The sequence below is a fragment of the Panthera leo genome, chromosome C2, assembly GCF_018350215.1.
Source record: "Panthera leo isolate Ple1 chromosome C2, P.leo_Ple1_pat1.1, whole genome shotgun sequence".
In the NCBI taxonomy this organism is placed as follows: Eukaryota; Metazoa; Chordata; class Mammalia; order Carnivora; family Felidae; genus Panthera; species Panthera leo.
The window spans coordinates 92,943,710-92,970,155 of record NC_056687.1 but is presented as its reverse complement, the minus strand read 5'-3'; the positions used below and the strand labels follow the sequence as shown (position 1 = coordinate 92,970,155).

Genomic DNA, 26,446 nt, shown 5'->3' with positions numbered 1-26,446 from the left:
AAGACCTACATGGAAAGACTGCAAGCCAATGCAAACTTTGGCAGTCTTGTGACAGGGACCTGCAGGAGGAAGGGCCTTGAACCAGAGACAGAGGTAGACTCTTTCCAGGGTTGCAACCCGGCCTCAACCTGGAACTGTTTATGATTAAATTATGATGAAATTCCATGTTATCTGTCTAGTGAAGAGAGGGATGAGTTCATTACAGAGGAAGATACATCTGAATCCTCTATAATATTCTATACATAATATACAGTCTTTAATAAAAATTATTAAGTATGCTCTCCAGACTCCCCAAGATAACATAACCAAGAAGCCAAAAGTTGACAACAGAAATGCACCCATAGATAAACATGATATTGAGTCAGTTAAAGAATTTAAAATAACTCTAATTTTTTGAATATCAAAACAATAGGGGGTGAAAAATAAGGAATTTTATTAGAGTATTCAAATCTGTAAAAAATGATCAAATAAAAATTCTAGAACTGAGAAATACACTTTCTGAGATTAAGTCATTAGATAGATTACACAAACTGATTTTTAGGTGCAGAAGAGAGGGGATTAGTAAATTCAGGGAACAGTAGAAAATATCTGAATTTAAGCAGAAAAGTGGAGTAATGAAAAATATAAAGGAACTTCAGAGAAATGTGGAATACAGTGAAAAAACCTAACAGAAGTGTAGTCGGAACCCGAGAAGGATCAGAGTGAGAATGAAGAGGAATCAAGGAAGAATTGCAGTAAGGAATGAGGAATAACTGCAGAATTAAATATATGGCCATATACACATAAAAATGAATATTGATTGTCAGCTGACTGTATAAAACAATAACAGAAATGTTTCAACCAAGTTTAAAATATATGTAGAATTAAAAGAATGGCAATGATGATACAAAAGATGAGAAAAAGTGAATGGAATTAAAGAATTCTAGTGTTCTAAAATTAGTAGGAATTTGGTAAAAAAATCATTTCCATTAGATTGTAATAAGTAAAGCGTTCATATTCTAATTTGGAGGGCCAATGTCGAAGAATAGTAAAAGAATGTATAACTAACAAATTAATTAAGAAAAAACTAAACATTTTTGATTCATCCAAAAATAAAGGCAAGAAATGAAAGAAAAAGGGTCAAATAAAAACCAGGTAATAATATGGTAGATAGAAACCAACATGTACCAGCAATTACTTCAGATTTAAAAATATTAAACATTCTAATTAAGAGTCTAAGGTTATCACACTGGAAAAAATATGAACCCCAGCTATATTCTGCTTATGATAGATATACCCTAAATATAAGAACATAGGAAGGTTAAGAATAGAACTATGCACAAGGACACAGCATGCAAATATCAACCAGGATAATGTGATGGGTCTAACTCTTATCAGACTAAGTAGACTTTATAGTAAGGAGCATTACTAGACATAAACAAGGTGTGGTAGTTATTTATTTACTGTCTTTCAACTCCAAAAGTATCCTTCACCCATTTTTACTAGAACTGAATTCTGCATACCACATTTCTCTTTTTCCAGCTGGCCACCAATAGAGGGTACTAGAGAAACACTGCAAAGTTGCAAGGAAAAGAAAGGACTTTTCCTTCTAGTGTTCTGGTTCAACCAGTAGCTTGTGGATCTAAGCCAGCATTTTGTAAGAGTCCAGGCAGCATTTATCTCTGCTGTTGTGACCCTCACAAAAGGGGTCTTTTTGGCAAGTTTCCTCATCACATCCTCACTTTTCTTCCAGTTGCCAGGTAAGGGAGTCTCATTTTAGTTACTATTTGTGGGCAGTGAGTTCCAAGGGCAGGTACATCCTCTGCTCAGAGGTTTGAATCTTAGCCTTGCAGAACCTCCTCTAAGATTCCACATTCTTTTTTTGTTTACTTTCTCTCAGCTCTAAGAGGAGTAGCCTGCTTGCTTCAGGCCCTAACTCTATAATCCTTGGAGTTCTCTTTCTGCTCTTTTTAGTAGCTAGTCACTTTTTAATTCAGTTAACAATTCTTTGTAGTAAATCTGTTTAATGTAGTTTCTGTTTTCTGACTGTAGCTTAACTGATATAGAAGGATATTTTAAACAATAATTATACTAGTATAATTAGTGTAGTATAATAACTAGTATAGTATAATTCTAAATCTGTATTCAGTCAATAACATGGCTTTAAAATACATAAAGCAAAAAATTCACAGAAAATAAGAGGACAAATTAACACATCTCCAATCATAGTAAAAAATTTAACAGAACTTTCCCAATAGCTGATTGATTTTCAGAACCCCTCATCCTAAAAAAAAGAAAAAGAAAAAAGAAAAGGAAAGGAAAAAAAAACTTTTAAGGACACAGACGTTCTGAGTAACACAAGTAATGAACTGGACCTAATTGATACATGTAGAATCCTGCATCAAAGAACATCAGAATGTGCATTCTTTTACAAATGTACCTGAAACCTTTACCAAAATTGAACATAGCTTAGTTGTAAGTCAAGCCACAACAAACTTCACATTTTATATGGAAATAAGAATAGCCAAGATAAACCTGAAAAACAAAGCTGGAGAATTTAAGCAAATAATTGAGAATTATTACAAAGCTACAATAATTAAAGCATGATGGTTTTGATGCAAACGTAAATAATTAGACCATCTAAAAAGAATAAAAAGCTCAGAAATAGACCCACACATAAATGACCAGTTAATTTATGAGGTGAGTGACCCTGCCATGAAAGGAGGAAAATTATGGTCTTTTAAATTAATGGTACTTGGCTAAGTCCAATGGAAAAAATAAATTTCACTCCTACATTACATAATACACAAAAATTAATTCCAAATACATTGAAAAACTAAACATAAAAGCCAAGTTCTTAGAAAAAAAAACAAACTATTTTCATGACTTTGGAGTAAGCAAAAATATCTTAGGCAGGACACAAAAATTAATAAATTGGAGTAGGTTATAAGTAATAACATTACTTCAGTAAAATACACCATGAAGAAAATGAAAAGGCAGTTCATGGAATAAGAGAAAATACTGGTAATACATAATATTTGACATAGACTCATTCAGAATATCTAAAGGACTTCTATAAATCAATATGAAAAAGGCTGAAAATCCAGTAGAGAAATGGATCAAAAATTTTAGTAGATGTGTCACAAACAAGGATTTCCAAATGACTAATAAACTTATTAAAAAGTTGCCAACTTCATTAAATATCCAAGGAATGTAAATTGAAATCCCAGATTAGATGCAACCACAAATCCACCAGAATGATTAAAATAAAAAAGATAGACGATACCAAGTGTTGGAAATTATATTGTGTAACTGGAACTATTACATACAGTTTATATGAATGCAAATTTGTACAACCACTTTGGAAAACTGGCAGCACCTAGTTTCTCCTATACCCTATGTCTGGGGAATTTTTTTTTCCCCCATAAGCCTGGCAGAAATGCATACTTATGATAAAAAATACACATGGACAAGAATGTTCTCAGTAGCACTATCCATAGCAATAAAACATTAAAAATATTCCAACGTCAATCAACACTAGAAAAGAGATATAAATCGTAGAATATTTATATAATGAAAAAATATTATATGGCACTAGAATAAATGAACTACAAATACAAGCAATCACATGAAAGAATCTCACAAGTAAAATGTTGAGGGATACAAAAGAATATACGCTGTATAATTTATTTTTAAAAGGGTCAAAATTAATTTGTGGTGTTAGAAGTCAGAAAAGTGGTTACTATTGAGAGGGTGGGTAGTAAGTGAAATGGGCCAGGAGGGTGTTCCTGGGCTTACTGATATCACCATTTATTATCTATCTATCCATCCATTCATCAATCTATTGATCTATATCACACTGTACATTTACAATTTGTATACTTTACTAAATATGTTATACATCAATAAAAGGTTTACATTAAGAAAATGACAGACCAGGACAGCTTGAAATTTCACAAACTACATGGGATATGCAGGAGTTGTTTGCTGTCATTATCATAATTTTTTAAAGTTTAGTTACGATGAAAGAAAAAAAATCCCTCTGTGCTTCCTCACTTATGACCAATCTCCTTACAACTGTTTGATATATTAATTGGTAAGTATGATGACCTTACGACCAGATCAATGACCTCAGGACCAACCTTACTTCAGTCAATACTCAATCCTAAGGAAAAGGTGTGAAGAAGGATGTCTCAATACTGAGGACAGAAGGGAGATTTTTTCAAACTATAGCTCTCTCCTCCCCACCCCCAATTCTATCCCACTATTCCTGACAGCATATTATAGATAATAAAGATCTGAGAGAATAAAAAAAAATTGAGAATTAGGGAGATGGAAAAATGAGTGGAAAACGGAGGTAGTCATCTGCCATTGGAAGATGAGAACAAAGACAGATGACCAGGTTAGCATGGGTAGTAGTTGAACAGATTCTGTAACAACAAAGTAACAAGGCCCATGGAAGATAGAATTTCTGGGAGAAAAGGGGGAAAATGGCAACTGCATGAAAAGATAAAGCTTCTATGAACTTCAGATTATCTCTACTTTTCTACATTTATGGAATTTGTCAATGAATGTATGGGCAACATCTGAAGGGATTCTGTATATAGGTTGAAATGTTTAAATTCATAAATAGTATCATTTTTAATGTATATAAAATCTTGTCCCTTAGGCTGGTAATGACCCTCATGTTTAACATAATGTTCCCTTCACTGTTGATTACATTAGTTAATATAAAATATGGGGACATTAACTGAGATCTGAACTTTTGAGAATCTTTAATTAAGCCTTGCCCCTAGTACCTCAGGAGATTTAGATGCCTTCTATGTGTTCCTTCCTCTAGCATTCTCCTTCTCTGAGCAGTATTCTGTGGACTCTCAAAACACACACACACACACACACACACACCCTTACCTTCCAAGAGTAAAGACTAGGTATGTTCAGCCTAGGAATATACTGAGAGCTGACTGTGGAGGCCATGGGCTATTGCAATCCCCTTTTTTTCCCCTACAATTAAAATTTAGGTTTCCAAATGTCTGCTCTACAGGGATGTGAAGTAGTTATTATGTCATGGTTTTTATTCCTTACACCTTCACGTTAACAAAATTGAGCTGATTTTTAACAATTTAAATGCACTTTTTTTTGGAAGGGGGTGACAATACAATGTCTTCTCAAGCTATAACTTAGGTGATCTTTAAAGACATCATTGAATTCTTCTGCTTGAGTTATGCTGGCTAATAGGAATTTAAGTGCTAACTAGTGGGAAAGCATTGAAGCATTCATGCATGTGAAATCAGATGAACACCCACAATGTGGAATTTCCTAAGGAAAGTTATTCTAGCGAAGAAACACAGGCCCAGGTTGAGTGCCAGTAACTTTCCAACTAACATGTGCAGCTATCATCCTAATAAGTAACAACTAAAGGTGCCTAAAGTAAAGTAAGACCAGCATTTTCAAGTCCATATTTTCAAACACATTTAAAAAACACCAACTCAAACAGAGTTATATGCAATTCCCTTCCTCTGTTGAAGAAATTTAATCTTAGTTTCTAAATTTTGGTTCCATATATCAATGTTTACTCTTGAAAGGCACATGCACAACTTATTTAAGTAAATCTTAAATAAACAAATCTTATTTACCTTAATAAATAGCAATGTGTCAATGAGATTATTTAATAAGCAACGTTGTTATTTATTAAGATTTAACTTTTACTTAACTTAAGTAAATAGCCAGATAGAACAACTAATTCACCTGTGAAAAGAAATTGAAATCAAAAGCTCTGATTTCTATTAGTGATTTTTATTTCTGTTAGTAATTATAATATTAGTCTTCCTGAAACATTTTATTTAAAATGATCTACTTAAAAACTATTTAAAACTATTTACTTAGAACTATTCTATTTAAATCAATTTTCTACTTGTCATGCAATTCTAGGTTGCAATGTGATTTCAGCTTCTACTCATCAAGGTTAAAGGGACACATTCTAATACATATCCTGTGTCAAATCAGTTCAATTACCTTTCAAAATTGCCTAAAATTGTGAAATACTGGTGGTTCAAATACATGACTCTAAGATATTTCATACTAAGTGTATATCACATCATGCGGTGGTAAATAAATTTATGCCCAAGCCTTTCTAAAAAGTAGTAGAGGTAAAGCTGAATCTTTGCTATCATGTTTATTTTACAGCAGTTTTTCCCACCATATAATTTAGGATGATGTTGATAACAATCATGGCCATTGGGTCCTCAGTTTCCTCATTTACAAAATGGTGTTAATGATAATATCTGCCTCATGTGGTTGTTGAGAAGAGTAACAGAAGAAGGTTACCTGATAATAGTAGGTGCTCAATAAATGTTAACTATTATAATATTGTTATTGCCATTTTTATTATTGCTGTTATTGCTCAGAAATTTTAAAAAATTGGATAATTAGGAAAATGTTCTTTATATTGGACACCTGGATCATGCTCATTTATCATGTATATTTTTAAATTTAGCCAGAGCTGTGATAAGTTATAGTCTCTCCTTCAGTGATCTTTAAGCTAGACTGCTGTAGTATTTTATTTTATTAACATCCCTGAAAAAATTCAAAAAGGCTCTTCATAGGTGCAAAATGTAATAACTTGAATGTTACTTTCCAGGAAGATGACTCAATATATTTTACCCGAGTAAAGAGACAATATTCTGGGCTCCCGGATATAAAAGGATTTAAAAACCCTTGAGCATATGGTGTTTGTATGGCTTTTGTTACCATAGCCTACCTTTATTGGGGCACCTATTTATCTATTTTCAACTGATGTGTCACATAAAAGAAAAATAAAGACAGAAATTGCAGTCAAATTCTAGAGAGAATGTTGTTTTAGTAGAGAGATGTGTTTTTAGTAGAGAGATGTGGTTTTAGTCATCGTGTCTTAATTTGAAAATATTCTCCTGCAGTAAGGAATAAACTGTGGGTTTATGACTAGAGATCAGTTGAAGGTTCTATATCTCCTGATTAGGATTCATGTTCATTTGTTGTTTTCTTTTAAGTTGTAATCAATGTCCAATGTGCTAGTTTCACTGCTCAGAAGATGAATAACTTTATGCATTTAGGGCAGTTTCTTTTACAAGCAGTTCATTCTGAACAGTGGCAAAAAAAAATAAAAAGGTGTTTTTCCTGAGTGTCTTTTAAAATTATTTCTCTTTGGAAATATCTTTAAAAATGACCAGACTGGAAGTTTTAGCCATTTGGTTATAATAACACTGATGAGTAACAGACTGAGCAGGGTTGAACAGGTACTTAAATGAAAAGTCCACTTTGGGAACAAAAAAAATCTCAGTTCTGTCTTGATTATGTACTTGTGTTGCACACCATGGCAACTCACCAAGTTACGTTGGTTCTATGCACTTGAAAAAGAGGTTTAAAACTGTTTTAAACTTCTGTGAAACACTACACAACATAATCTTGCCTTCAGCTGAGTCCCTTTATCCCCCATCAGAATCAATATTCCATTCTTTATTCAAATCAGGCCAATGAAGAAAACTACAGAATGTGTATAGAGTTAGGCAGTTTGAAGGATTCTGGCCCATTTCTTCCTTCCAGTACAATCTTTTTCTCTTCTCTCTTACCTTTCACTTTATAAAGATATTTGAGGGGCGCCTGGGTGGCGCAGTCGGTTAAGCGTCCGACTTCAGCCAGGTCACGATCTCGCGGTCCGTGAGTTCGAGCCCCGCGTCAGGCTCTGGGCTGATGGCTCGGAGCCTGGAGCCTGTTTCCGATTCTGTGTCTCCCTCTCTCTCTGCCCCTCCCCCGTTCATGCTCTGTCTCTCTCTGTCCCAAAAATAAATAAAAAACGTTGAAAAAAAAAAAAATTAAAAAAAAAAAAAAAAAAGATATTTGAGCTCTTGCCACACATGAAAAAACAAAAACGAAAACATAACCCTGTAAAATATTATTATTGGGTCCTAATCAAATTAATTTTTCCATTTGGAGGAAAGCAGTACATCCAGCCTGCAATAATATTTAAAAGAGCACCTGAATGGCATCCAAGGTCTAACTGGTGAAATGTGAAAGATCCAAAGCCCTTTGGTGTGCATAATAACATTATTAGCACACTAAATTTAATCAGAAAATGTTAAATTATCAATAGAAATAAATTTTCATGCATTTATTTCAAACTAGTGGCTTACTGAAAATGGCAAACACTTAGCTGGTGTTTTAAAAACAGAGATCCTTCCTGATACCTATAAATACTTCATAAACAAGGAATGTGAAATTTTACTTTATTTATTTTTTATTTTAGAGAGAGCACAGCAGGGGAGAAGGGGCAGAAGGAGAGAAAGAATCTCAAGTGGGCTCCACACCCAGGTCAGGGAGGGGAGGTGTGACGCCAGGCTCCGCATGGGGCTTGATCCCACTACCCTGGAATCATGACCCTGGCCAAAATCAAGATTCAGACGCTCAACCAACAAAGCCACCCAGGCACCCCAAGGAATGTGCAAGTTTAAGCAAGGTTGACAGCTATTTTTCATTGCTCATGCTGAACCACCTTTGCACGGTAGGCTCCTTGTGAACGACGTTCATTCACAGATTCAATGATTCACTCACTCATACATGGAACAACACATTTTATGCCAGGCATGTTAGAATACATGGATGGAAGACAATGGTCTGTGTCTGAGAAAAAGAGCTCAGATTATCTCCTGGCCTACTACTCAGTAGCATTCAATATCTTCAGTCCACGGTCACATCATGAGTTAAGGAGACAACAAACATCTCTTACTGCAAATGATTAAAAAACAAACAAAAAAACCACTCTGTACTGTGAAATAGTCATCATCTTTCACGTGATTACAGGTAGATGTCCTCAAAATATACACTTCATTGAGAAATACAAGTTAGGATAAAACAAAACAACAAAAAAATCTATTACTCAGAAACCAAATATGATCCTAGCTTTCCCTTTCTCATCCAAGTGGGAATGAGATACGGCGGGTCAGTGAACTGGATAGGGAAACACTTTGGAACTCCCTATCTTTCAACTGCCTGCATAAAAATGATTCCTCGGCTATTTATTAGGGTTATCTACAAGCAACGTTCCTTTTTCTTCGGTGCGAAGGAAGACCAGAAGCCCTGGGTTTCCACAATTTACTTGTGCTTTCCCCTGAAGGTCACCACCCTTCCTTCCCACCCAGCCAGTAAAAGTGAAAAGTTTTAATCGAGCGCACTTGAACTTCTTCCTACCTATTGAGCTGTGGGTCAACCCAGCGGGGGCGGGGCGAAGCTCTGGACTCCCAGCTGCTGCATCTGCACAGGCCCGAGTCCAAACGTCCCAGTCTGAGACCACGCCGGTCTGTGCGCTCGCGGGGGGCGCGCAGGTTTGAAACGTCACGTTCCGCGCGACTCCGCCCCGCCCCTCCCCGAGGTGCTCCACCCGCGAGACCTGGCAGGCTTCTCCGTGACATTTCTGTACAAGGCGCGATTTTTTTTACCTTGAAAAAAAAAAAAAGTTCGTATTTTTGCTTCTGGATTCTAAAAGTAATATGATACTTAAGAATAATTTGTAAAATTCCAAAATGTGTACATAATGTAAAAATTACCTGTATTCTAAAGAGAAACACTAAGAACACTTATTGTGTATCTTTGTGGTCTTTTTGCTAAGAATAGATAGAAATAAATAGATCGTGCCTCTTCTCGGCCTCTAACATAAATATGCAGGTATCATATACATAAATAAACTTTATAAAGTTTTGTACATTTAAAAAAATTTTTTAATGTTTATTTATATTTGAGAGAGAGAGAGAGTGTGAGTGGGGGGGTGGGGGGGGGAGGGGCAGAGAGAGAGGGAAACACAATCTGAAGCAGGCTCCAGGCTCTGAGCTGTCAGCACAGAGCCCAGAGCGGGACTCAAACTCGTGAGCTGTGAGATCATGACCTGAGCCAAAGTTGGTTGCTTAACTGACAGCCACCCAGGTGGCCCAGACATCTTTTTTAAAGAACAATATTTTTACTCTAAAATATACATATGTAGGAGTTCAAACCCTGATTGTATGTATTAAGAACAGCCGTGTATCTATCTTCTCTACATTTAGGAAGAATATTATTAACACATTTGAAAAAACCTATATAGGGGCGCCTGGGTGGCGCAGTCGGTTAAGCGTCCGACTTCAGCCAGGTCACGATCTCGCGGTCCGTGAGTTCGAGCCCCGCGTCAGGCTCTGGGCTGATGGCTCGGAGCCTGGAGCCTGTTTCCGATTCTGTGTCTCCCTCTCTCTCTGCCCCTCCCCCGTTCATGCTCTGTCTCTCTCTGTCCCAAAAATAAATAAAAAACGTTGAAAAAAAAATTAAAAAAAAAAAAAAACAAAAAACCTATGTACCTCTAAGGATTGCATCATTCTGCTAAAAACTGTTACTAATTGTATGACATTCCCTTGCTTTTCCTTATCGTTTAACAAATCATATAGGTATCACTTTTTATTGAAATATGGTACACGTACACAAAAATGAATTAAACTGCAAGTATGTTCAATGAATTGTCAGTAAGTGAACTCAGCAGGGTAAGCACGATCCAAATAAAAGAAGTAAAACATTTCTACCACATCAGAAGCCCTTTCTAATCACTACCTGTGTTTTTATTCCCCAAAGGTAATCATTGCCCTGGCTTTTTAACACAATGGTTTAGTTTTGCCTCTTTTTGAAACTTACAAAAATAGTCCAGTCATGATTTCACTGCTCTATATTGCCAATGACTATAGCTATCTTTTACAAAGTACACTCAATATAATGACTTTTAAATTGGAAGTCTACTTTGTCTTCTTCACATAACATTGGATAGCATTCATTTTACATGCCATTTAACATTCCACTAAAATATTATTTATTTTCTACATACTCTAGTGGGTGGATATACCATGATTTTATTTTATTGGGAGTATCAGTGTTTTTGTTATTGTTTTTGTTTTTTGCCAAATTTTCCCAAACAAATACATATCCTCATGCACATCTTTTGGTGTACTTTTTTTGGGGTTATTTCTTTAGGATTACTCTTATAAGTGGAATTTCTAAGTCAAAGAGCATTAACTTTTTAATAGCCCAGTGTCCTGCTGTGATGTTGACTTACTAAAAAATGTTGCCAATTTATAATCCTGCTAGTAGTACTCTGTGATGGTGTCTCATTTCAACTTCCCCAACAGCAATTTTTGTCATCTTTGTTAATTTGGTAGGTGAGGAATATTTCCCTTTGATTTTCATATTTGCACTGCCTGGTTACCAGTGAAGTTGATTATACATGTCTATTATGTATATATATTTCTCTTATTATGTCTTATTTATACGTTTTTTACCCCCAGTCTTTCCAAGTTTTGACATTGATTTCTCCATGAGTAGGCAGCTACTCTGCTTGAGTCCCTTAAGTCAATGATTGGGCTAAATCTCAAAGCTGTCATATGAATTCCTTCAAAGTTTTAAAATATCTGTTGAATCCCACACCCCTCCCATAGGTGGCAAGATAGCGCTGGTTGGTTTCAATTTCTTTACCGCACTGCAGTGACTGAGTGAGGTAAGTCAGGTCCTTCTACCCTCCTATACAACTGAAGAAAATTACTTTTCCACAAATGACTTACGCAGTTTGCTGAATGGGAATTTGAACCTGTATCTTCCCATTTAGATCTCTACTTTTAATAATCTTGAGCTAAAAGTTTTCCCTCTGTCATCACAGGTCAAATAGTTCAGATTTTGTTAGGTATGGAAGCCTATGTATTTCAGACGTGGAAAGAGTTTGTAAAACCAGGCAAAAGAGTAAGTAATTGCTGCAGAATGCAAACTACATGAGACGGACTCTTATACTCCTTAAATAAGGAAAATAATCCCCCAAATGATGCCACCATGCATGGCCATGAAAGTTGTACATGGCACAACTCCAGAGAAGGCATCATCCACATCCATTATGAATAATATGAATGATGTCCTCTGGACTTGTGCAGTGCCACACCTGCATAATCGTCTACAGCACTCTCTCAATATTTATTTTTTATAATCACAAGTGATTTCCAAGCACAGGTCAGTGTAAACTAAAAATAGAATAAGTGATTTTGGATTAGAAACCTCTTCCTGAACTTGGCTTTTAGTTGTCAAAACAATTGATACAAAAATTTGATAAGCCAAGGATCGTTGTTCCAGAAAACATCAAATAATATTAAGGACAAAAAAATTTAAGGCAACATTGTCCCCATAGAAATATGGTTAAAACACTTTCTGTTGGTGTGTATAAAGACCTTTCATGTGCCAAAAGAAAGTAGGACATTTTCTTACAAATACCAGGCAAATGCAATACAGATTCTCTAAGACGAGTTACCTGGTGAGCCAGTGAATTGGAAAGTACTCATAGGGATAAGAAAGAGACCATGCAGTTAGCAATGAACGTTTTATAGTAGAAGCCATTTTAGAGACCATCTTGTCTTGCAGTTATGAATTGTGGTTACTTGTTCAGTCACTCAGCATGAAGTTAGGAGGAATGATTACTAGAGATTGCAGATGGCCCTAAGTGAAACTATCACCTAAGGCTCTCTGAGTTGCTGAAGATAGAGGAGTCAGGATAACCCGGGCATTTTAGTGTTTTCTTTCAGTTAACCTGCTTCCCCTCACTCTACCTGAATATCACATACTTTAATATTTCGTACACCTTAGTCAATAAGTATTAGGTTATTTTTTTTCAGCGAAGCATTGTATCATAGTCCTAGAAAGAACACTGATTCAAAACTAAAAGACAGGACTTAAGCTCTTCCATTAGCAAACTGGCTGCAGTTCCTTATCTGTAGCATTTAGGCTTTGAAGTAATTGATTACTAAGATTTTGTTCTCCTCTAAAACTCTGTGTGTGTGTGTGTGTGTGTGTGTGTGTGTGTGTGTGTGTATGATTTAAGTACGTATTTTAAATTTTTTTTTTTTTCAACGTTTTTTATTTATTTTTGGGACAGAGAGAGACAGAGCATGAACGGGGGAGGGGCAGAGAGAGAGGGAGACACAGAATCTGAAACAGGCTCCAGGCTCCGAGCCATCAGCCCAGAGCCTGACGCGGGGCTCGAACTCACAGACCGCGAGATCGTGACCTGGCTGAAGTCGGACGCTTAACCGACTGCGCCACCCAGGCGCCCTTAAGTACGTATTTTAGAGAAAGAACATCAAAAAAAACTTTCACGAGCTCAAAGTAGAAAAATCAACACACAAAACTGTAACACATATTTATTTCTTTTTTTTTTAAGTTTTTATTTAAATCCCAGTTAGTTAATAACGTACAGTATAATACTAGTTTCAGGTGTACAGTATAGTGATTTTATACATCACCCAGTGCTCATCACGACAAGTGCACTCCTTAATCCCCATCACCTATCTAACCTATTTCCCTACCCATCTCCTCTCTGGTAACCATCAGTTTGTTCTCTGTAGTTAAGAGTCTGTTTCTTGGTTTGCTTCTCTCTCTTTCTCTCTCTGTTTTCCCTTTGTTCATTTGTTTTATTTTTTAAATTCCACACATTAGTGAAATCACATGGTATTTGTCTTTCTTTGACTTATTTTGCTTAGCATAATACTCTCTAGCTCCATCCATGTAGTTGCAAATAGCAAGATTTCATTCATTTCTGTGGCTGAGTGTGTGTGGGTATATATATATATATATGTATATATATATATACATATATATACATATGTATATGTATATGTATATATATGTATATATATATACATATATATATACATATGTATATATATGTATATATATATACATATATATACATATGTATATATATGTATATATATATACATATATATATGGAGAGAGAGAGAGTGTATATATATATATATATATATATATATATATATATACACACTAGGTATATATATGCACTGCTAGGTATTTATCCAAAGAATACAAAAATACTAATTAAAAAGGGTACATGCACTCCAATGTTTATAGCAGCATTATCTACAATAGCCAAATTATGGAAACAGCCCAAGTGTGTGATGATTGATGATTGCAGGGCAGTTCTCTTTTTAACTTTTTGAGGAAACTCCATTCTGTTTTTCAGAGTGGTTGCACCAGTTTGCATTCCAATCAACAGTTCAAGAGTGTTCCCCTTTATCCACATCCTCACCAACACCTGTTGTTTCTTGTGTTGTTGATTTTAGCTATTCTGACAGATGTGAGGTATTATGGTAATTTTGATTTGCATTTCCATGATGGTAAGTGATGACGAGCACCCTTTCATGTGTCTGTTGGTCATTTGTATGTCATCTTTGGAAAAATGTCTGTTCATGTCTTCTGCCCATTTTCTTAAATTGGATTGGTTTTTGGGTGTTGAGTTTTATAAGTTCTTTATGTATTTTGGATACTAACCCTTTATCAGATGTGTCTTCTCCCATTCAGTAGGTTGCCTTTTAGTTTTGTTGATTATTTCCTTCATGGTGCAGCTTTTCATCTTGATGTAGTAGCAATAGTTTATTTTTCCTTTTGTTTCCTTTGCCTTAGGAGACGTTTCTAGAAAGAAGTTGCTATGGCTGATGTCAGAGAAGTTTATTGTTTTTAGTGCAATTATAAATGGGACTGGTTCCTTAATTTCTCTTTCCTCTTCTTCATTATTGGTGTATAGAAATGCAACAGATATCTGTACATTGATTTTGTATCATGCGACTCTTGAATTTGTTGATCAGTTCTAATAGTTTTTTAGTGCTTTAAGATTTTCTTTTTTTTTCTTTTTTTTTTCACGTTTATTTATTTTTGAGACAGAGAGAGACAGAGCATGAACGGGGAAGGGTCAGAGAGAGGGAGACACAGAATCTGAAACAGGCTCCAGGCTCTGAGCTGTCAGCACAGAGCCCGACGTGGGGCTTGAACTCACAGACCGCGAGATCATGACCTGAGCCGAAGTTGGCCGCTTAACCGACTGAGCCACCCAGGCGCCTCTCTTTAAGATTTTCTATATATAGTATCATGTCATCTGAAAATAGTGAATATTTTACTTCTTCCTTGCTGATTTAGATGCCTTTTATTTTGTTGTTGTTGTCTGATTGCTAAGGCTAAGACTTCCAGTCCTATGTTAAATAACAGTGATGAGAGCGGACATCCCTGTCTTGTTCCTGACTGGAGATGAAAAGATATCAGTTTCCCTCATTGAGGATGATAATAGTTGTGCGTTTTTTATATATGGACTTTATCTTCCTTCTGAACATACTTTGTTGAGGGTTTTTATCATGAATGGATGTTATATATTTGTTTCTGATATTATCCCTGGTCATTCTTTTACATATCCTTTATAAAATACCTATTCTATTTGTAATAGTAAATATCACAATTTCTTAAAAAAGCCAAAGAGATTAATGCTCTCTTTTGCACATATAGTGTAATTTCATTATCTGAATTGTCTTCAAAATTCTTTATTATGATTGGCAAAATTTTTGGTGAGGAAAATACAAGAAATGTGTTTCCTGTTCTTTGGAATAGGCTTAGCAATTACCTTCTGCTAAAGTGCAAAAGCAATTATGTGCTTTCCCTTGCAAACACAGATTGTTTAAGTTTTGTCCTTGTCTTGAAGTTACGGGAAAAGCAAATTAATGAGCAGGCTTGATATTGTTGAGCAAATTCAGGGGCTACCCCTGAGGATGCATGCTGAAGTCTCATTATTACATTTGGGGCCTTCACAGGGTGTGGGAGCCCTGTGGAACCTCTGGAGCCAATTTTGCAAATTCCAGGTATAGCCCTGCTTGGTCAAATAGCTATTAGTTTCTGTTTGGAAATGGGTGAAGTTTAACTTTACATCCTTCTTGCCTGTTTCGGCATCTCTTGCTCTCGGCGCCAGCTGCAGATACTTCATTTGGGGCTCTCAAGGCTAAAGTTTAGAAACAATAGTCCTTAGAATAGCAAACACAGGATTTGAATTTTTTAAAAGTAAAATCTGGAAGCAAACAAAAATAAAAATGTTCATGTTTACAGAGCATTGGTTTCTACATATTACTGAAAGTTCCCATGCTCTTTTCTCTGCCTCCACATAATTTGAGATAAACTTCTTAGATTTCTGTTCTGAATTAGATTTGGATAGGTAGAGCTTCTAGGTCTGGGGAAATTATGCCAGACTCTTCTTTCCAATTCTACTTCTGGTTCTGCTCCCTCTGCCCCAGTGAATATATCCTCTGGCCCCAGGCCATCTTCTTTGAAGGCATCCCGAGCCTGTTGGTCTTATACCATCCCGCTCATGTTTCCTCTGCTGGGTTTTAGGTAGTGGGCAGTGCTGTGCTTATAAACCAGCTCTCAGGAAAACAAACACATACACACAAACACTGATTGGCAGTGTGCCAATTTCCATATATAAATATTCCTTACAGTGGCCTCTTTTAAACCACTACCACAAGGTCACTGCACATGGCATTGGGAAGAGAGGTGTACAATTGGCTCCCAGAAGCCAGTAAAGAGCTGGCTCCAGCACACCATGTCTGTTTTTCTTTACAGACACCTTCTGAGTTTCGGTCCTAGATATCTCTAGGCTTTTTGCCCATGATCCATCTATCTTCTTTAATTTTTTATGAATTACACTTATTAGGAGACAAAATCCTTTTTTATTTTTATTTTTTTCCCTTGTTTGGCTAGTTAGTTCCAAGCCAGGTTTTCTGCATTGTCTATATTGTCACTGGGTCCCTCTAATATGCCCACTGCCTTTCTCTCATGCTGTTCTACATCACATCACTCTGGCCACCAGCACAATGTACCTGTTATTCCTTGTTGTTCCAAAGCACATGGCTGCTTGCTAAACTCCCTCTTCCTGCTTAAGGAAAGCATTCTATTATTTTTAGGTCTCTTTCAGGACAGACAGCAGACAGGTTCTGAGTTTCATGCATGATGAAGCCTTTCTCTACTCAGAGTATTATTTCCAATTGATTTCTTTGATGACTGTATCCTTCAGGAAGCTGGGGGCAAAGGAGTGTGATCTTGAGAATCATATGCCTGAGATTTTGCAATATTAAAATTATATTGCACCTTAGTAAAACATAATAGATGTCATACAGAGGAAGTTATATCTGTGGGGGAGTACAGTGAGAGTTCATGGGAAGAGCAGGCCCAGACTTGGACCCCCACAAAGGCAACTTACTTATGTCTTGGTGCATAAGTAAGTTGAATGTGTTCAGATGTACATGTATCATTTTATGTTGATCGTTTTCCAATGTACCTTTACATTGATAAGTATTAGCTGTGCCACATATAGCCCATCATGGGGATATAAAGGCTCCTATACAGTCCTGAGGAGAAACTCTCAGGGTGTCCAGGGACTTCTCTGCTTCCATGGACATGTAGACACCTCCAGCTTCTGCACCTCTGTCTTCTTGCTGTACCACCATACCCATATCCTTATTTCTGGCTTAGCCACTGTTTTGCTTAGCATTATATTGCATGCATTTTAGTTAAATGGATATTTATATGACTTTTAGACTTTCTGAGAGAGGATCAATAAGCATGTCCCATCCAACCAAGCTTAGCTGTATTTTATTAGTGGTATCCTGAAAATGCCTCTTTTCTTAAAAAACAAAAACAAAAACAAAAACAAACACTGTCTAACACCTTTAGAGTAGAAGGCTTGTAAACAACAACAACAAGAACAACAACAACACCAACAACAAAACCAGAACTCCTTGCAACTCTACTATCGCGTTACTGTATGTCCTGAACCCTGAGCCTTTGTTTCCTCAATGGAAAATGAGGAGGTTGGGGCTTAAACTTGGACCTGGATTGCTAGGTCCTTTCCTGCTGCATCCCTGAGTTGGTAACTTTCACAGTAATAAAAAGATGAGGTGGGGTTGGAGGGTTGTGGGATGTGGCTAGTGAGGAAATAGGTGATTTTTGAGATGGACTCTTTCTGACTGTAGCCCTCACAGCTAAGGTTACTAGATGTATCAAAATTAGAAGATGCTCAGTTACATTTGAATTTTAGATAATCAATGAATAATTTTTAGTACCCATCCATTACAAATAAGACATAGAACATGCTTACACTAAAATTATTTGTTGTTTATCTGAAATTCGAATTTAACCTGTTTTTCTGTATTTTGTCTGGCAACTCTATCTAATGGCAGATAACAGTATAATCTGCCTCGACAAGTTGGGCTGGACAAGTAGGGCATTTTAGCAAAGAACAGAACATCAGTTTGTAAAGACAGAGGTGGGTAATCACTTGGTACCTGTGCAGCATGGGGTGGGGAAGGTGTTGCTTTTTCTTTTTTTGCCCAGGTTGTAATACCACTTCTGTGATTTAAAAAAAACCAAAAAAACAAAAAAAAAAGCTGTGTGACATTTTAGTACTGACATAAGAAGTCACCAGGCTAATCCCCAAATAGACCTAAGAACTCTACATGGAGTTGTAGATAGGAAAGATCAGTTACCATAAGAAGGGAAAGATGAAAGAAAAACGATTAGACTTTTTACTTAAAGCAGAAAATATTAGCATTACGTCTGGTTCAGGAATGGAATTGAATGACTTTGTAGTTTGTATTTAAAACGGAGAAAGAAAACTAATAATAGAAGAGTGGAAAAGTTTTAGTAAGTGTTAAATAAGTGTAACATTTAATCAGGGTGCTGCACCAGTATTTTCTTAATCTTCAGCCGCTTGCAAAAAACGACGGTCATGCATTTGTGCAGAAGATTATTGCATCGCTCTCTTCCATTAGTCTAATGCATATTTAGTAGGTAGAGCTTATTAACTAGATAACGGGAGCCACAGCAGTATTGTGACTGCTGACATTCTATTGTCTACCCACCAGTTGACAGGCCTTATTACTGATGGCAAGCAATAGATGCCCCAGCTCCTGACCTGCCTGAGCACAACAGTTTAACCACATCCAGGTTCCATATGTACTCTGCTTCTCATGCTGAGAGATTCTCACATGGTTTGATTTTCTGTTTTAAAGTGGATATACGTATTCATCTAAGGAGGACACAGATTTTTGCCTCCTCTTCCGTATTTCTTTGGAAATTAATCGTGTATAAGGTATAAACACTTGTACAACAAATGCTTTGCTGTGGGTGGACTTCATTTTTCATTCACTCAAAATTGTTAACTTAGCACTTCCTCTGGCCTTGCCGTAATGCTTGCCAAAATAAGTGAACAGAGAATCATGATGCAGCATACATGTTAATAAAGGGCTAAAGCACGAGATACGGAGGCACCACTGTGGGCAAAAGTAACTTCTTGCAGAAAGCGCATCTGAAAGGTGTTCTGTAGGTGATAACCTCCAGATTAAGACTGAAGAAATAGGAGGAGGGATTATACAGAGGAGGAGGGCAGGCTGAGTAGGTAGATACAGGCACTCTAGACACAGGTATTGCATGTGCTAAGGTTCAAGAGGAAAGAGAGCATGACACTTTTGGAGCATTTCAAGGGATTCAGTTTGACTGGCAGAGTGAGTGAAGGAGCTTGCAGTGACAAGGGGTGAGATTCAGGGCTGAGCAGGGTCCAGACTGCAATTGTCTTGATGTCATGCTCAGCAGCTTAGAAATTCCTAGGGACTGTGGGTCGCGTTCAGAAGTATTTAAAAAGGAGATCTGTTTAATAAAATCACTGGCTACAGGGTGTAGTATGTTGGAAGGACCACACAGGAGGAAGAGAGATGAGCTAGAAGCTGTAACAGTAATCTAGAAGAGGGTTTCCTAGGTGCCCTCTCTCCCATTCTCAGATTGGCAATTTCAAACGTTCTCCCTCTCCTCATACCTCCGATCCCATCTCCTGATCTGTCACTCTCAACACAAGACCTCTCCTATTCAGAAAGAGAGAACTCAAGAGTCTCCTTGGTGCTGAGCTCTCCCTCCACACATGCTGGCTGGTCTCCGCTGTGTTCTGGACCCCAATGTCTGCCCTCCTCAGAGAACTTGCTCTCACACTCAGGCCCTCCCCACTTCAACACCCCCTTCTGCTTACAGCTTCTCTCTCACCAGCATTGACCCTGGCATGATGGTGGTGTGAATTAGGCAAGCAGCAGTGGACATGGAAAGAAACTGACAGATTCAGGTATATAGAGAAAGAAAAACTGTGTGGATTTTGTGTTTAACGTGAAACGATGTCAGGAAAAATTCTATATGTATCACTCTTAATTTGTACATATGTACGTACATCTCTGGCTCAATAAAACAGAAGAGTTTGGGAAGCCATGTACTAAAGCCAGAGAAATTTCCAGAGTCCCAGGAGAGGATTTGCAACAGGCTACATGTGAGTACCTAATGAGTTATGCTCTGACCATGGGAGTTGTAGGACTCCACTGCATGTCCCAGTGGAAATACCTAATGAGCAGTTGTTTGCATGGGTCTGAGTCTCAGCAGAGAAAACTGGGGTGTAATTCTGGAAGTTTTCGGCATATGGATGGTAAATGAATCTATGGCAGTAGATTAAATCACCCAGGGGTAATATTTTAACATAAGAAGAGAAGGAGGCTGAGTGTGGAACCTCAATACCCTCCTTAAAAGGATGAGCCCCCAAAAAGGGACTGGAGACTAAAAAAGAGACTGAAGCCCCAAAAAAGAGACTGGGCAAGGAAAGTCAGGAGAGTGTAGTGTCATGGAAGATGCGAAAAAGGGAGAATTTGGGGGAAAAAAAGACCAATAAAACGTGTTACACGGAGCCAAAATATCAAGTAAGCGTAGGATTAGGAAGCATTTATTGGATCGGTAAAAAGAGATCATTAGCAAGGGAAGTTTTAATAGTTTGTGGGTGGGCTAAGATGCAGGAAATTGAGAAATGTGTGGGAGGAGAGTAGATGGAAGTAACTAGCATAGGAAAGGTCAGGAGAGTTTATTTTAAGGTGGGTGAGACTTGGGAGAGTGGTGCTTGGGGGAGGAAGGTGTTAGCAGAAGAAGGGTTTTGAAGTAGGAAGGGGAGGGTCTGAGTGTGAGAGCAAGTTCTCTGAGGAGGGCAGACATCTGGGGTCGAGGACACAGCAGAGGCCAGCCAGGTATGGGAGGAGGGAGAGCTCAGCACCAAGGAGGCTCCCAATGCTCTCTCTCTCTCTGAATAGGAGATTCATTGTGTTGAGAGTGACAGATCAGGAGATGGGATCGGAGGTGTGAGGAGAGGGAGGACATTTGAAATTGCCAATCTGAGACCGGGAGAGAGGGTGCCTAGGGAAACCCAGAAGGTTTACCAGACAGGTGTGAGTACCCAGTGGATGTGGAAGCCATAAACAATATGGAGTCAATCTGAGCAGTTGTGTGATTTCCTCCATTAGCGCTCAGAAGTGGTGATGTGAAGGCTAAGAAAGGAGGCAATGAAATTGATTTAAGCCTAGGGAGTTCCAGGCAGTGTGATGAATGGCAAAAGTCTCCTGGCCAGAGAGGAAGAATAGAGGACCATGGAGATGAGGAAACTGACATCTGCAGAGGAAGAATTGATTATTGAAGGACATGGAGAATTGAGGGTTGAGGATGGAGAGACATGGAGAGCAAAATAACATCTTCAAATAAAACGCCCACATAAGAACTTTGGTTTGCAAAGACAGGTGCTTGCCAAGACTTTCTTAATGAAATTTGTAACATTAGAAATAAATTAATAAATTAATAGCTATGGTGGAAATACAACATGACTATAGAAAAATTGTGGATTATTACATGAAAATGAAAATGAAAATTACCATAATGTCAGTGGGAATTTATAGTGCATAAATATATTTGAAAATATAGATGTAGCACTTTCCCAAGGAAGGAGCATGTATTACAGACAATAGGAAATGGATTTTACAAGATAACTATTGAAAGCTAGAAAACAAATAATAATTGTTTACATGTAATTTGTAAAGTCCTTTATCATATATAAACTTCAATTATGAGCATAACTATTTACTAGGATGTATGGAGTTGGACAAATGTATGATTGCACATGGCACATAAAAATAAACACATTTATAATAATTAAAATATATAATATTAATAACAGTCCACTTCTGAAACAGTTTCGCTAATATCAAGATTATGCATATTCCATATTAGAAGCAAGTGGTTTTGGAAATAATATATATCAAATAGGGAGAAATCACTGGATCCTCTAGAATCTATGTAACTACTACTATTACATTTTTTGGTATAAGAATAGTATGGAAATCTTAGTTGGAATGTGTAATTATTCTTACTAAAATGCATTCTATTTATTTATTTATTTATTAAATGTTTATTCATTTTTGAGAGATAGAGCATGAGTGGGGGACGAGCAGAGAGAGAGGGGGACAGAGGATCTAAAGGCGGGCTCCATGCTGACAGCAGTGAGCCTGATATAGGGCTCAAACTCATAAACCTGTGAGATCACAATTTGAGCTGAAGTCAATGCTTGACCGACTGAGCCAACCAGGCTGCTCTAACATGCATTTTAAATGGCAATCAGAAAAACACTAGTGACTCTACAACTGCTTAAATCTCGTAGCATCAAGTCACACAGATTATAGTGGGCTACTTTTCAATGTTTCACTTAATTTTTTGCATATTGCAGAAAAAATTGTTTTTCATATATTTGGAATGTCTCCAGAACAATCAAAGGAAAACATACTTTGGCAATCATTCAATTTATGAATGTAAATCTGATTAAACTATATTTTAATTTCAAATTGTTATTTAGAGCCTCGGTGGCTTAGTTGGTTAAGTGACCGCCTCTTGATTTCAGCTCAGGTCATGATCTCATAGTTTGTGAGATTGAGTCCCGCTTGGGCTCTCCACTGACAGTGTGGAGCCTGCTTGAGATTCTCTCTCTCCTTTTCTCTCTGCCTCTCCTCTGCTTGTGCTCTCTATCTCTCTCTTTTAAATGAATAAACATTAAAAAAAATAAAAATAAAAATAATAAAAACCAAATTGTTATCCAACACTACTTGGAGCTCCATGTTTAAAAACAGATACCATTCATATTGGGCAACTTTGTTTTATAAATACCTACTGGTTCTAGTGTTGAACACTATTAAGGTCAATTATTGCCCTACAAATAAAGCCATGTACCCAGAAATTACCTTTAGTGCTTTAGAAAAATGAAATAGAAAGTAGATGTAGGGCTTAGGCCAATGGTTGGTGTCTTATTTTGTGTGTAGTGCTGCACAAATATTTACTCTCCCCCCAAATTCCTATTCTACTGCAACGTCTTCTGTTCACATGGTCCATGATCTGCATCACAGTAGCAAATTTTCTGGGATATGGGAAGGAGACACTGTCTTTTGGTGTCTGATAAACTGCTAGCAGGTGGAGAAGCAGATCTTATTTTCTTCCTCCAAAAGCCCTCATCCTTACATGCCTATGCAAGGGTATGTGCATATAGATATGGATAGATACCTTTTTCTCATCTTGGTGGATGTGGAAAAGAGAGAAGGTGATGGAAGGAGGGCATTTGTATTTCCACAGTAGCAGCAGACATGGGTAAGAAATAATGAAGAGGGTGAAACATGGAAAAGAGAAGAGTGGTGAAATATGATTTAGTCTGTTTTGCAGTTTTGCCTAGAGCTAGCTGCTATCCTTTCGTGCATTAGGGGAAAAATGACAAAATCTTGGGGGCCAAATGTGGCTTAATATTTATATAAGCTTTAGAGTTTACAAAGGATTTTTTCTACAAAATATCTCTTTTGGGCGGAATTGTAACCCAAATTACAGATAAAGACCTTGAGGCTTGGACTAAGTGATTTACCCAGGTTTCATAGGGCAGAACAGGCATTTGAACTCAGATTTTCTTTTCTTTTCTTTTTTAATTTTTTTTAATGTTTATTTATTTTTGAGAAAGTCAGAGACAGATTATGAGTGGGGGAGGGGCAGAGAGGGAGGGAGATACAGAATCCGAAGAACATGTCAGGCTCTGAACTGTCAGCACAGAGCCAGATGTGAGGCTCAAACTCACAAACTGTGAGATCATGACTTGAGCCGAAGTCAGGCACTTAACCAACTGAGCCACCCAGGTGCCCCTGAACTCAGATTTTCTGATCTTAGAATGCATGCTCTTTGCACTGTATGAGAATGTCCTCTAACATAAATGCCTATTAGAGTAGTCCAGCTATTACAAAAAATAGAAAAGTTAACTTCATTTAATTCTCCCTCCTCACTTTCATTTTCCCCTTTCAGCTCTCTGTATTTAAAGTTTCTATATCCTGAGATTAATGCCATCCTATTAGCACAATATTTTTGCAAGTGCTTACCTTAAATCTAAAGAGAAAGAGAGAGGCAGAGAAGAGGAACTTTTCGGTGAAACACTTAGAAATTCGTGAGAACATTTTTTCAATTACACATAGGTTTTAAATTTTTATTTTAAATAAAAGTTTTCTAGGGTGTAAAACTCATGTTTTATTCTTAGCCTTGCCATGAGTCATTCTCTGCCCTTGGACACCTCACTTAACACGTTGTAACCTAGTAAAAATTTCCTTTTTTCAAAAGTAGCTTGTGTTTGGAATGAGAAAACTTTAGTTTCTTTCGTTGTGTTGTCGCTGTTTTCTTAAAGTACTTGAGATTCTGGGCGTCCTGCTGTGATTTGTTCAAGCATAATTTGTAACAGAAATAAGATTGAAAGGTTTCTAGACTTCATGTGAGGATCTCTTCAAAAGGCATCTTTAACGTTGAAGTATGGCTAACCTATTATTTCTTTTCTATGGCCTTGCGTTGGGTCATCCTATAACAGGGCAGCCTGCAGAACCATCCACCGCGAACATCCCTGAGGCTACAACAACGGCTTGCTATGCACTTTGGGAACTTGACTACCAACGTTTCAGCCTGATTTTTGCTTCATGAGTGGGAATAGGATTAAATGTTGGTTTTCATTTTTAAGGGTTTTTAAAAAATAATTTAAAGCTCTCTATGGCTATTTTCCTACTCATGTTCCATGTCCTTTATCACTGCCCCTAGCTTTTCCCCTCGTATCTTTAAGAATGTCTGCACTTGGATAATTAGGCACTCACGGTTGTGAAAACAAAGGTCACAAAGGTTGACCACTGAATTTGATTTTCCTAAAGGTTTTTTAAAATTCCATGTGAACTTTGAAACATCATCATCATTGATTTTTACTCATTATTGATTATAATTGGTGTTTTGGCTTTGACACACATTTTTCATACATTTGAGTATCCAATAAAAAATTTCATTTGTTGGAATGCAAAAGAGTCATCAATATATACAGCATGTTGGATCTCAGATGGTTGTAGGTGAAAGGTAGATTTAAAGGTATACGTTTTGGCTTATTTTTGCATAAGTCAATGTTTCACATGGTTTATTTTTTATTTTATTTTATTTTATTTTATTTTATTTTATTTTATTTTATTTAAGTTTAGTTATTTATTTTGAGAGAGAGAGTATGCAGACGTGAGCAGGGAAGGGACAGAATGAGGGAGAGTATCCAAAGCAGATTCTGACTCAGGGCTTAATCCCAGAACCTGAGCCAAAACCAAGAGTTGGATGCTTAACCGACTGAGCCACCCAGGTGCCCCTCAGAGGGTTTTTTGGGTGACATCTATATGCTAGGCACATTTTGAATGATGTAAGTATCCTGGAAAATCAATTCCTGCTTTTGATGTACTAATAATCTAACTGAAGAAATATTACATTTACATTAAATATCAGTGGGAGTTGAAGATAATATTCACATAAGAGTTGTCACAAAATAGTATGTGATTAACTGTCAAATGAGTGATATAGGTAATAAAACATAACTCTATGAGCTGGGAGGCAGAGAATGCCTAGAAGGAAGAGATGAGACAAACTGGATCTTGAAAGATTATGAGAATATTTGTCAGGAAGCTGGATAAAGGGAAAGCCATGAAGACATGCAAAATAACCTGAATAAATGTAGGGAAGTGGCAAGGAAAAGACCAGTTAAAGGAAAAAAAACCTACTTCTCAGGGAGAAGAAGAAATAAGTTTGATTAGTAGTATGATAGATCAAAGAAACAGAGGAGAGGTTGCAAATAAAGAGCCAAAGAAAGATTTATTGAAGAGGAATTACATGATGAAAACATTGTTTGTAGAGGAAAGATCATGTTAAAGGCATACAGAATGAAATAAAAGAGATTCATGGTGGGCAATTCAGTTGAGTAACATAGCAATAAGGACTCAAGGAAAGAGACACCTATAAGAGTGACATGTGATTTATATAAATACCAAATTTACTCTCTTAAAATTTATGTATTTTTGTCATTGTGATAGCTTATAAAATGGCCCCCAGTGACTTCTGCCTCTTAATCCTTGAGTACTTCCCTCCTCTTGAGTGTGAGCTAAACTTAATGATTCTTCTAATGAGTAGTCCAAAGTAACGGGATGCTACTTTCAAGATTAGGTTACAAAGAGATTGTGGCTTCATCTTGTCCTCACTTGATCTCTTTCTGTTTGTTCCCTCCAAACAAACCAGCTGTCACATTGCAGAAAAGCCCATGTGGCAAGGAGCTGATAACCCTGGCCAACAGCCAATGGAGACCTTAGTGAGTGAGTTTGGAAGCATATCCTCCTTCAGTCCAGCCCTTGAAATGACT

General features: G+C 37.0%; 1 protein-coding gene across 4 annotated transcripts in view; it reads right to left on the bottom strand.

The window, feature by feature from the left end:
* Positions 1–9,319, bottom strand: part of SPATA16 (spermatogenesis associated 16) — a 242,839-nt gene extending 233,520 nt beyond the window's left edge. For all 4 annotated transcript variants that reach the window (XM_042903103.1, XM_042903104.1, XM_042903105.1 and 1 more), the window contains exon 1: positions 9,202–9,319. The gene's annotated coding sequence lies outside the window, so the exon portion shown is untranslated. The remainder of the gene's footprint in view (positions 1–9,201) is intronic.
* Between the last annotated feature and the right edge of the window lie 17,127 nt (positions 9,320–26,446).